At 38.6% G+C, this 12,943-nt stretch overlaps 1 long non-coding RNA gene across 1 annotated transcript; it reads left to right on the top strand.

Annotated features, from left to right (window-relative positions):
- The first annotated feature begins 2,491 nt into the window (after nt 1-2,491).
- LOC122458385 lies at nt 2,492-5,125 on the top strand. Its single transcript, XR_006278416.1, has 2 exons — nt 2,492-2,648; nt 3,553-5,125. It is a non-coding gene; the product is annotated as an uncharacterized LOC122458385 (long non-coding RNA).
- Nucleotides 5,126-12,943: the final 7,818 nt, after the last annotated feature.

The raw sequence follows: 12,943 nt of genomic DNA, 5'->3' as shown, positions 1-12,943 counted from the left end.
GTGTACTGCTTGTAAGGAACCTGTTTTAAGAGCCTTACCAGTTCTTTGTTCTGGAATCCTCCCCAATAGGCTAGAAGTAAACTCAGGGAGTAGAAGCTGAATTATTTGTATTACCAGGACACCTAGAGGTCCCAACCAAGATTAGGGTCCCATTGTGCTAGATGCTGTACAAATACACAGTAAAGGATAGTCTCTGACCCAAAGAGTTTACAATCTAAGGTCTCTATCCTATATTTTGTAGCATACAATTGTGTAATTTAAGACTGTATCATATCCATGTGCACAAGGGAGGCAAATGAAGTTTAAACAGGCCACATTGATTTGATGTTTCCTAACTTCTGAGTGCTTGACTTTGCTACTGTTAATGTTCTTTTAATATTTTGGTTTGGTTTTTGGGAATGGTTGTGGAGTATTTATAAATAATTTCCTTTCTCCTCTTTTAGATAACAATCTTCTGTAGGGATTAGGATTTTAAATAAAATATCCCATCAACATCCTTTCCAGATTTTCCCATTTCTAATTCTCTGCCTAAATAGATTTGATTTTCTTTTTTTTCCCCTTTTTTTAAACAATTGCATACACTTCATGGTTTTGGAGATGTATCCTAAATTTTTATTTCAGGAAGATATAGTTCCCAATGTATTTTTTCAGATCTGTTGTTGTTACTCCTTGATAGACTGCGTCCATTCAATTATTTTTGGAAATCAAACCCTTACCCAGTGCTGGGAAACACTTTTACAATATGTAATTGTGGGGAAAGCCACATTATAGGGCAGTGGTGGTGGTGGGAAAGATGGCACAGTGACAGCCCAGACTGATGCATGTGTTGGTCTACAGCATCTACTCAGTGTACTATGTACTGTACCTGTATCTTATAGGTTCAGTAAGATTGATACTTAGGTTTTTAGCAGACATTTTTCTGTCCCTACAAAACACTCTGCAGTTTGCTGAGCACCAGCTGGTGCCAACCCTCCCTTCCAAATGTGACTATTTCAGTGGCACTGGATGGATAGTTTTGTGAAGTGGGCTGTAGCTCATGAAAGCTTATGCTCAAATACATTTTTAGTTTCTAAGGTGCCACAAGTACTCCTATTCTTTCTGCTGTCACATAAAAGCTACCTAATTGTAACATTTGTATTTTTATTCAAATTTTCTGATTGCCTGCTATCTTTTTAATCCCTGCCTTGGAAATGATCTGTTCCCTAAAATCTATGCAATATTCCACAGGAGAACATGTGAGGCTTGGTAAAGACGGTTGAGCCACAGCGCGTACCATCTTAGGCAAATGCTAATACCCCAGTTAAATCAATGGACCATGATCGTGATGGCTTTTCCTTGCAGCTCCAGAAGGGGGCTAACGGAGGTTTCATTTCCCATTCTCATACATTCCCAACTCTGACAGTATCCCCAACACTTAACAGTTCAAATTCCAGCAATTCAAGCTATGTTTAAGTTACCCAAACTCTCTTTGGGGCTCATGTGAAACTATGGGTCAAATTCTCCACTCTTTAGAGGGAAAAGTAGTCTTTGGAAAACACATGTAGGATGTGAGAAGGGAGAGGAAGAATTATCTTGTGGCTAAGGCAGTGGACTTGGACTGGATTAGTTACCTAAGGTACCATAGACTCCCTGTGAGACATTGGGCAAATCACGTAGGCCCAGATCCATACAGGTATTTAAGCTCCTAACTTTCAGTGATTGCAGTGGGATTTAAGAGCCTAAATACCTTTGTGAATCTGGACCTTAATTTCTCTGGACCTCAGCTCCCCTTTAGTAAAATGGGGTAATAGTACTTATTTTCTCTCATCCTTTGTACATCTTGTTTATTTTCAGTGCCAACTGGAGTAAAAAGTAAGAAAAGCATTTTTAAAATATATCTTCCATAAGTGATCATTTAATCCAGAAACTTTGAGCTAGTTCCAGTTCTCCCCAAGACACACATTAATACCATCAGAAAAATATACAACAACTGCTCTGTTTATAAATGCCAGCTGAAATTACAATCAAGCAGTGGTAAAGACATTCAAATACAAAATGGCTTTACAAATGTTCCAGGTACTTACTAGCCAGAGGCCTACTAGTGGAGACAGGGAAAATGGGGGTTCCTACTTAGTTATTCGATCATATCAACCTCTTCTTAGCAGGTATCTGATAAAATCAAAGCCTTATTTCCAACCTCTCCTTCCCCTCCGCTGCTGGAAGCGAGAAGGAGCTTTTTCTCCCAACTCCTCATCACAGTCTCCTGCCTCACAGTTTGGGGTGAGGGGGAAGCACCATCTGCACTACTCTAAACTTCCCCAACATCCTCGTGGATACCAAAGGGCAGAGAGGGATCTGCTAGGCTACACTTCCCACAGCCTCCTGGTTGCTGCTGTAAGTAGGCTTGCCAACTTTCTAATTCCAGAAAACTAATCACCCTTGCCCCTCCCACTGCCCTGCTCACTGCCCCTCCCATTCGCAGAGGCCCCGCCCCCACTCACTCCATCCCCCCTCCCTCCATCGCTTGCTCTCCCCCACCCTGGCTCATCTGCTCATTTTCACTGCAAGGCCCAAAAACGCATATTTATTGTTTTGACAAATATATTATGCTAATTTCAGGTTTTATTTGTTACAGGACGCTAGAGCTGGCAGCAAAATAGTTAAAAAGGGTAATTTTTTAAAAAAATGAAATTTCTCAAAGGTTTCCATGATTCTTTCCCTCCCCTCTTCCCATTTTTCATAACCAGCTTTTATGATTTTTGTTCACTAAAATTATTATAATTTTATGAGTGGAATTAGGACCACACATTATCACAGCTTCAATGGGTCCATTAAAGGCCCACTCCTGAAGCCCCCCTGGCCGCCCCTAAGCCTAAGAGCCGGACATGCCAGCTGCTTCTGGGGAGCCACGCAGCAGCTAGCAGAGAGCCTGCCAGTCCCACTGCAGCAAAGCCAATTGGACAGTCAACGACCTGGTCAGCAGTACTGACCGGAGCTGCCAGGATCCCTTTTTGACGGGGTGTTCCAATTGAAAACTGGACACGTGGTCATCCTATCTGTAAGCTGTGAGGGTCTTAATCAGAGTGCGCTAGGCGCCTTATCCTTGGATATCCCTCCTCCACAACTAGCTTCAGTATTTGCTTCTGCTTTCCCAAGCACAGTATTGCCAACTCAGAGCATTTGAAAATCATGAGGTGTTCCCAAAAAATTAATAGATGGATTTAAAAATCATGACAGTTAAACATTAATAAAGATTGTGTTCTTTTTATTTACCTTCTGCTCTTGGAGCCTTAAGTGTTCACATTTTCAAGTTTTTCCTTGCAACCATGAGGGATGCAGAAACTTCGGGTTTTTTTTAATGAAAGTTGAGTTTCTCTGGTAGTAACATAATTCTAGCAGCTGGAGCCTTAAATAAAACATCAAATATCATGAGACTTAGGATAAAATTTGGAGAGTTGGCAACACTGCATGAAGCAATGAAGTGAAAACAATCTGTTTATTGTCAGTTTCGTGTTTGTTCAGGTATTCTGTGAACTTGGCCATTCTGATCTGTTTTACTCTGCTGTATCTTAGGAAAGCTGTGAGCAGGAGCAAAGGCAGTGATGCTGTCTGCTCTGAAAGCACCACTAGTAGTGCTTCCCAGGGTTGTGAGGCACCTAACTACCACTTATCGTGACTGTGAAGAAATCTTGTCTGCATCTGCTGTGGATCAGCTCCCTGATTCTGCCAACCTCTGGTAACCCAAACGCTTCCTTCCAGGCCTCTGCTAGCCTTGCTCTCCCTGTACAGGTTAGTGCTCCGAGCGTCTATCTGTAGTGCCCAGCTCCTGATCCACTGAATGCTCACAGAACTCTCTGATTCATTACTCACAAAGGAATAGGACAGGCTAGCTTACTAGTTTTAACTCAGAATCATCACTCTGGTTAACAAACAGCACTTAGATATATTTCTAGTGAAAACAAGAATAAGTTTATTATCAAAGAACAGAAATTCAAATGACAGTAAGAAAGAATATTGGAAACAAATGGCTACATAAAAACCAAAATCATAATATGCTTTCTAGAGCCTAAACTAAACTCACAAGACATTCCCGTTTCCTGCTGAATAATTTACCCTAAGTCCTTTTCCATTTTCAACCAGGATTACTGAGATCTTCTTTTCATAAGATCATGCCTGCTGGCAATGTATCTTCGCAGACTGAAGGATGCTAGGGCATGTCTCTGCACCCCAGATTTACTAAACCAGACCTTTGATCTTCATCTGAAAACAGGGTTCCCTCCCGACCCTTGTTTACCTTTTCCTGTTAATTTCCTTCTGTGGTCTCCACAAGCTCTTCATTAACATTTCACTCAGTATGCTAACAGAATTCTGTTGTAAAACATACAGTACACAATGGTCCACCAAGGAAATAAGTATCTCCCACTTCCAGTCTGGAGAAGTTTTTTCTCAATTTGAGTGACTTGCATTTAACTACAAGGCCTAGAGCAGGTAATTTTCAGCATAAATATATATAAATCCTCACATTTTCTGTGCATACATCTCATAGTGATTAGGATGACCAGTGTGACACAGACTTGCATTAGAGACTTTACATTATGTTCTTTTGGTGAACCTAGGGGATCCCTGGACTGCCATGTATCCTTGTGCCCTCTGCCAGTTGTCATAAAGAGGTGCTTGGGTCATCCCACAGCCCTGAAATACATCACATTATAAGATTTAAAAACATATATCAGTCTAAGAATCCACCAGGATCCTGTTCCAGATGAGCCATTCATAGTGTTAACAGATTTTTCATTTTTACTGTATGTATTTTCTCAGTTGGTTTAAGATCATAAAACAGATATATGTTGTCTTTTTTTATATGCAACCAATAAAAACTTATTGTCAGTAAAATAAGCAGTTCAGGCTCTGAATGCACATAAGAAGCAGATCTGTTGAGGAAGAAAGCATTTTCACATAGTCACTTTTCTAACCATATCATTTTAAAAACTATTTGTTTATATAGAAACTAAAATATGGTGTGATCTGCTGTTGCATGGATAGCCACCTCACTGTGGAAGTGCAAGTTGATTAACAAATCCTGTTTCCCGAGCTATAATCATATTATGAAAGATACTGTACTGATACACAAAAATACAGAGTAAAACAAATGGGAAAAGAAAAAACTTTTGAGCTTGTAAAAGGAGTTTTCAAACAATAGATAATGAAAGATTAAGTAAAATGAAATACTCTTTAAACATTTTTGAGACTATGGGTGAAATTCTGGCCCCATTGAAGTTGAATGCAAAATTCCAATTGACTTCAGTGGTGCCAGAGCCTTGTCAGTACATAGTTCTTATGGTGAAAGTGTTTCTTTTCTAGTTCATTTTTACTGTTTAGATAAATATAGAATAACATTTTTTGGTGTTTTTCAGCCCACGTAGGGCCCAATCCTGCAAGATGCTGAGTTGTTGAGCAACTTGAACTCCTAAATTAAGGGTTTTCAGCACCTTGCGTGAGGAATTCAACATCCTGCAGGACTGGACTCATAATTGGTGGACATGTATACATTTCCTTCCATGGATTGTGTTTATACTTGATCCCTTTTTATTATTTTCTAAAATCTTCATAGTTACTCATAGCTTCCCTTTCTCTACCCTAACTTGCCCCACCCATTTCATTATTATACTGAGTTTTTATTTTTCAAATCCTGGCTTTGTTATCGAGTATCAGATTGCAGGCTGGGGGCATTGGGATGTGTTAGAGATCCCTGGAGATCTTAACTAAACCTCATAACTATATATTTAAAGTACATATTTTTCATTGTTCCTCAATATTCACCTTATTTTTTCACTATATTATTCACTCAGTCTCATGCTATTAATAGTTCCCTTTTGCATTATGAATTTTTATAGCTTTCTATTCCCCTTCTCTTTTTTCAACATCCTATCTTTTGTTTAAAATAGGTAGAATAGGTTAGGTAATATTATGCAGGGATTGCTACACCAGTAAGTTTTAGGTGTCTCACTGCGGCTAGTATACAAAGGAGAGTGGGTTACTGGAAGTGTAACTGAATAGGTAGTAGGGTTTATATATAATGTATACATCTGTGTGATGGATAACTTTTTATTCATTATGAAATTTTCAAATGACTTGCAGATGTATTACTGCTGCAGCTGTTATAGACCTTATAATAGCATTAAGCTCTGACTCAGAGTAATTTTGAGCCAATGGATTCTGGCAGTGACTGCAGTTGTGACTACAGTCTTTTCCCACTAAGCAAACCATTATCAGCAATAGGGATGATGAGGAGAGACTGGACCTGGGATAAGCCTGGACCAAAACTTGACATAGGGGCAGGGATTTTGAAACCTTTCTCTCTTTTAACTATCCAATAATGTCTCACCACAATACTACCCGCTAGGGGAGTATCTGGAACTTATGTAGTCATTACATGTTTTCCCCCACACAATATTTTCAGTTTCTAAATATCTTCTAACCAGATTATTTATACTAAAAGCAAAAAGCTATGGTAGGGTAAAATGTTATTGGTGAACTTTTTAAACCAAAAATGTACAGTTTTTATGGTTTCTGTAGCAGCTATAATTGTGCATCATTGTGCATCTGTGGTGTCTTTTGTACACTTTTATGTTATAAAATTGTGTCACTTTGTGCCTCTGGAGACTGTATATAATAATCAATATATTTATTTGGTTGGCAGTGTGAACCATGCCATTTTCTAAGGATTAACATATAAAATAAACAATATTGTCAAATTACAGTTGACTTTTACCTTTAACATTGAACTTCCTGACTCTTATGGGCTTAAAAATATCCACCATAATACAGAATTAATGTGACTTTTTGCATTTAATTTTCTAGTATTTTTAATTAAAGAAAGAAAATGTTGAGAATGATTTAACATTCAAATATGCATACAGAGTACATTTATATGAATATCACACTGAATAGACACTAAGTGGGTTTGTTTCAATCTTCTGATGTAAAAAATATATGGGAAATACAAGCATGCTCATTTTTGTGAGCAGACATTTTCATTTGCAGGGGCCAGCATGGCAAAAAGTGAATGAGTCTGACAGTGTTCAGTGGTGTTGCTCATAAAGTAGGAATATGTGAATCAGCCCCTTGAGACAGAAAGCTGAATTGGACATGTGAAATCTTTACTGTGGATAACATCAGAAAGCACATATGAAGAAGGTATTTCATTGGTGTAACTTCTGATATTTCAGAATGTTTTATAGGGTGTGCCCAGTTACAGTTCTGAAAAGTTAATTTATGGTAGCTCAGAGGGCTCTTGTAGTCTATGTAAAGGTGATAAAGTCACATATAATAGTATTCCTGACACTCTTTGAAAGTAGTTCAGGTTATGACACCAACATTTGAATTCTGGACACAGCTCAGTGTGATATTTAAGCGTATAGTTAAATATATTGAAATTTATAAAAGGTACACAATCAACATAAAAGTATGCTGTATTAAAATATCACCGCTACTAACAACACTTTACATTATTAAAAGAGAATTTTTAAAATATTGTTTACTTTTTACTATTCCTGGAATTCTCAAATATTTTGATAGTATAGACCATATCTTAATAGAGATTCCTCGTAATAAAACTCCTTATGCATTTTTAGTCTCATAATATCACTCTGGGAACTACAGCAGTTGCTTGTATTGAGCAGTATTATCAGGAAAATATGTATTATTTTAACTGCCTTAATGCAATGCATTGTGTCTTTTTTTTTAAAAGTTAATATATTCTCTTCTTTTCTTCTTCCTTTCATTTTTTCCTCCCATTTGTTTTGTTTCTCTCTGTTCATGCTTCTCTACTGTTTTTTGCCATCTTTTATGTTTCTTTCACTGCACATGCTTGCTTGTTATGTAGTCCTCCTGTACCTCTGCATACATTTTCCCACAGCTTGATTCTCTTTTCTCCTGGACATTATCTCCAGCAGCTACCTGATTTTTTGGACATACCACCTAGCTGCCTTGTTTTCTTTTCTTCTGCTCCCCTGGTCATTACACTCCCGTTTTTTATTCTAGTTGCTAAGCGTAGCTCTTGGTTCCTCTCCTGTTCCATTTATACAGCAGAGGGCTGGCTGGCTGGCTCGTTCACCTCATTCCCGGCTGCTTTTGGAAAGCCTCCCAGTTCTTCTATGTTATAAAAACCCTGGAGACCTGTAAAAGCAGCTGGAAATGAAGAGTAAAGACAGGTCTCCATGGACCATAAGCAAGTGTTCTGTGGACCTTAGTTTGAGAACCTCTGATGTTTGTTTTCTTTTGGCATTTCATTGTATTTCACTTGGGACCCAATCCATCTCCTGTTGAAGCCAACGGGAGTCTTTCCATTGACTTTGGATTTGGAGGATGGATCTCGCCCATTTATTGGAAAGTGAATGTAGACTAATTGATTTTATTTTTATTTCTAGTCAGTTTCATTCTCAGGTTCTCTTGCACTGACTAGAACAATGCTGTTTGCATTCGCAACACTAATGGGTAACAGTTAAATAAAATATTCTCATTTAATTTTTATATTTAAATCAAGAAAGTGTTTTGATACATATAAGGGCCTCCCCTCCTTCCCTGCCCTCCTTTAAAAAAAAAAAAAGAAAGAAAAGATTAAATTTATGTTTAAAATTTACTGTGTCTTTTCAAACTGTTTATATTTTGGAAGAAAATTTGCAATCAAGTGACCAAAAATCCACAATTTCTTGGCACCAATTAAAACAGATAATTTCCCCTCAAACTCTGTCTATATAATTTATTTATGATATCTCAAATGGAAAATAAATGTAGTGAGTTATGAAATAATTTAGCTCCATTACCATTACATTCCTGCAGCAAAGAGTGTTGCAGGTAGGAAGGCAATATAGGGGTAGGGGTATTTTTGTCATACTATTCACTCTGCTGTATTTGTTGCTGGTACTATCCGCTAACTTTTCAGCCGTTTGTTAAAATGTTAAAACGGGAGTGAAAGGTGTCAAAGTATTGGAGAATGTATAGAAAGGAAAATATATATAAATCAAGATAGCCTAACATTCTTTCCAAATAACGCATTCGATACTGGTAATGCAGTGACTCAACTGTATAAACAGATGGAATAACTATTATGCAGCCAGTGATTCAGCTAACGTACTGCCCTGGAAATTAGAACTTGTTTTAATGAGAGAGGGAATGCCAAACGGGAGATAGGATTTATTCCTTTCTCTTTTTGGGAAATGCCTTGAGGTCTTTACTTTTTCTCTGAACAGGAGATGGGTAAATGAAACCACTGTGTGATATCTCATCCAAAGAATTACATCTTGATTACTGTGCAGAATTCCCTTTGAGCCGTACTGCACTTCAGTGCCAGCATTTGATATGAGCCCAAAGCCTGCTGTGGAACATGATCTCTTAACATTTTTGCCTAGAGGGAATGTTATCAACTGAGTTATATTGTATTCATGGTCTTAATATCTACTTAGACTCAGTTAAATCATTAATATTGACTTAAATAGATTATTGTTAGTATTAACATGAGTCCCACATCTATTGTACAATGAGTCTCAAGATTTTTTCACTACTGTTACTATGCCATGTAAAACTCTAGTAGATTATATGAATGTTCAGCATACATGGACAGACATACAAGGGCTGCTTTTCTGGATGCACTCCAAATAGCCATAGGACATCAAAATGGTTAACATGTATCTCTTATTACTTAAGTGGTTTTTTTCCATTAGTAACAAAAGAGAGCAGCAGTTGAGCCCTTCCTTTGTTAAAGCTCAACACTTAAGAAACTAACAGCATTGTAATGGAAACCTGTGCGAAACACTGTTATGACAATGTTATGCCAACCTGATAACTGGGACTAAAGTTTTTATTCAGTATAATGTTATACACATTAGTGATTGCCACATACACAGTAACCCATCCCAACACCACTTAAAAACATAGCTTTTAATGCTTATATATCAAAAAGCCTCAAAGTACATAATAAAGTACATAAATAAATAAATACTTAATATTGTCAAATGAAATGTTTCCTTTTTTCTGTTTGAATACGTTACGTATAAAACTTGCATCAATATGATACTATGCATACCATTTAACAATCAGAATTTAGGATTTGCAAAAGTTAAGAATGTCACAGTAACTTAACGGGTATACTGTGTATATACAGGATCCTGTTTTGCCCTCAGATACAATTGTACAAATCCTATTTCAGAAAATTGTAGTTGTATGTATACCTCTAAGAACAGAATTGGGCTTGTTATATATTAAGGCTACCTTTAATAACTTGAGTCCTGAGCCTGCAAACACTTAGGCAAATGCCTAACTTTACAACCATGAGCAGTCTCATTAAAATCCTTAGGGTTACTCGTGGTGGTAAAATTAAGCATATGCATAAGTGTTTGCAGGACTGGGGCTTAAGTTATTAAAGGTAGCTTTACTATATAATAAGCCCAATTCAGTTCTCAGAACTACACATACAGTTTGTACTCAATATGTGAAGTGTGGAAAAAAAAAGTTAAAATTAGTATGAGAACCTTGGTATTTAATTACTTGAACTGCAAGACTTTGGTAGTGCCAATCATTTTAAGCTTTTTGCAAATTGTAATTGCAAGCATTAAACTCTATGACAGCTATGGCAATATCCTGGGCAAACTTTATTGAATTAAATTAAACCTTATCAAATTAAGTTTAAGTATTTTAACAGTTCATTAGATTAAAAATGCAAAAGTTTATGCACTCTTAAGGGATTGTATGTATTTCTGTGTGGGAAGGGGACCACAGCCCTTCAGGAACTAAGAACAGTGGGAGTTTGGGGGGAGGGGAGTGCGATTGAGCAAATTAGCTCAGTTTGTAACACCTTCAGAGAGCTACCACCACCTTGAAAGAGATTTGCCTATACTGGTTCAAACTGAATTCTCCAGGGAATTGTCCAACAAAGAGGATTTTTGGTTAAATAGCCTGAACTAAAGTGACTCAAGTGCTTCATTCTGATCCAGCAAATGGAGAGACCTAAGCTCCAAGTGGGGCCCCAATTGTTAGGGATGGATTGGAAAGTCTTTGGTCCAGTGAGGCCCTATTAGATATTGGAGCAAGTTCTGAGAAAGATCTGTTATGAACTGGTGGGGTTTGAAGGACTAATCACCAGTCAGAGCCTTGTTGGGGCGGGGTGATCTCTGGTAAGTTTACTAGCATGAGTGTATGTTCTTTTATTGTTTTTAATATGATTTGTCTGTAGTGCTTTTAGCCTAAGAATAAAAGTGCTTGCTTAGAAAGAGCTGTGTGGTAACTTATAACTGTGGGTAATTACACTGTCTACTGTCTCTGCGCAGAGCAGCAAAGCAGGCCTGCCAGAGCAGTCTATCTTTTGGGGTATAACTCAGTGGAGGCAGGCAACTGTTCAGCCTGGAAATACCCCAGTCAGAAGGGAGAGAGACAGAGGTCTCTACCCAAGAGAATTGACAACTGCGGAGCCTGGAACTGAGAGCATAGAATGGGTTCCCTTGATGGACCAAGGAGGGGGAATACAGATGCAGTTGCCCTGAACTGTGACAACCATTTTATGCAAAAAAGTTTTTGTATTCACTTTGCATGTTTTCTAAGAAAAAAAAAAAAAGAGAGAGACTTGCACATCAATATCACCATTGGTTTATATTATGTACTCCCACAGCTATGGAACTCTTACAGAGTGCAAAAGCACTCTACCCACCCCCCTCATTGTGGCTCTCCTCTACCCTTTGTTGTATCATTCCTCCTGTCGTGGACTCTTTGTAGTGCTGGGAAGGGGGAGCACATGATCGTTTGGCAGCTAGGGGTGGAGAGAGAAAAGAGTGCATATTCTTTCCTCCAATTCATTTTCTACGTTTTTCTTTTTCCTTGTTTTCTCCTTTCACTGTTGCCAACACTTACCATTTTAATGCAAGTCTCTTGATATTTTGGTGGTTTTCTTAAAGCTTTATCTTTTGGAGTCAGCTTTCATTTTAAAAAGAGGACGTTTCTAGACACAGTGGTTGCAGAGTAAAGCTTGATTTGAACCCTAAAGGCTCAAAAGCCAGAAGGCAAATAAAAAATACAAAATTTATTATTATTAAAATCTCATGATTTTTTTAGACAATATTATGAGTTTTGTCACCTGGTTTTTGAAAACTTGGGGTTGGCAATACTGATTTCTACCTGTTTCTGCCAGACTTATTCTTTATCATATTCACAGTCTCTAACTCCACATGGATCTGAATGTACGGAGAAGTGGCAGGAGAGGGAGCTCACTTGGAGTATTGTCTACATCACACTGGCACAGCAATGGTGCTACAGCTGTGGGGCTGTAATGTAGACACTTCCTACATGGATAGAAGGGCTCTTTCCTTGATGTAGTTCATCCACCTCTCTGAGAGGCAGCAGCTAGGTTAATGGAAGAATTCTTCCGTTGACCTAGCTGCATCTACAGTGGGAGTTAGGTCGACCTATGTTGCACAGGATATGAAGTTTTTCACAGCCCTGAGCAATATAGTTAGGGCTACCTAAGTTTAAGGTGTAGACCAGGCCTTGTAGGCCTCCTCAGGCAAGAAGGCAACTAAAATAACAATATGTGACTGGCGAGGTGCTGATGTAGGTGTAGGGTGACCAGATTCTCAGAGACAAAAACTGCAAGTGGGGACAGAGTAGGGCTTTGATAGATGGGGAGAAGTGTGGTCATGTTTAGGGGATATGGGGCACGCTTGTGTATTGCATAGACACTCAGCTAGCCTGCTGCCAATTTCACCAGCTCAGCTGGCCAGGGCTCTTCCTGTGGCCTGGCTCTGCAGAAGGCTATGGCAAACAGCGTGCAGTGGTGCCCATTTGTGTAACACCACCAAGGCTGCTGAGATGGGCTCTGCCATTCCCAGGCTGCTCCCCCTTGCCTTTATTTGCGTCCCTGAGCATGGGCAGCTAGGCCCTGGCAATACGCTGGCTGTGTGCGGGGCGAGCACCAGGG

Source organism: Dermochelys coriacea, chromosome 1 (assembly GCF_009764565.3).
Source record: "Dermochelys coriacea isolate rDerCor1 chromosome 1, rDerCor1.pri.v4, whole genome shotgun sequence".
Lineage (NCBI taxonomy): Eukaryota > Metazoa > Chordata > Testudines > Dermochelyidae > Dermochelys > Dermochelys coriacea.
This window is presented reverse-complemented; position numbering and strand designations above follow the sequence as displayed.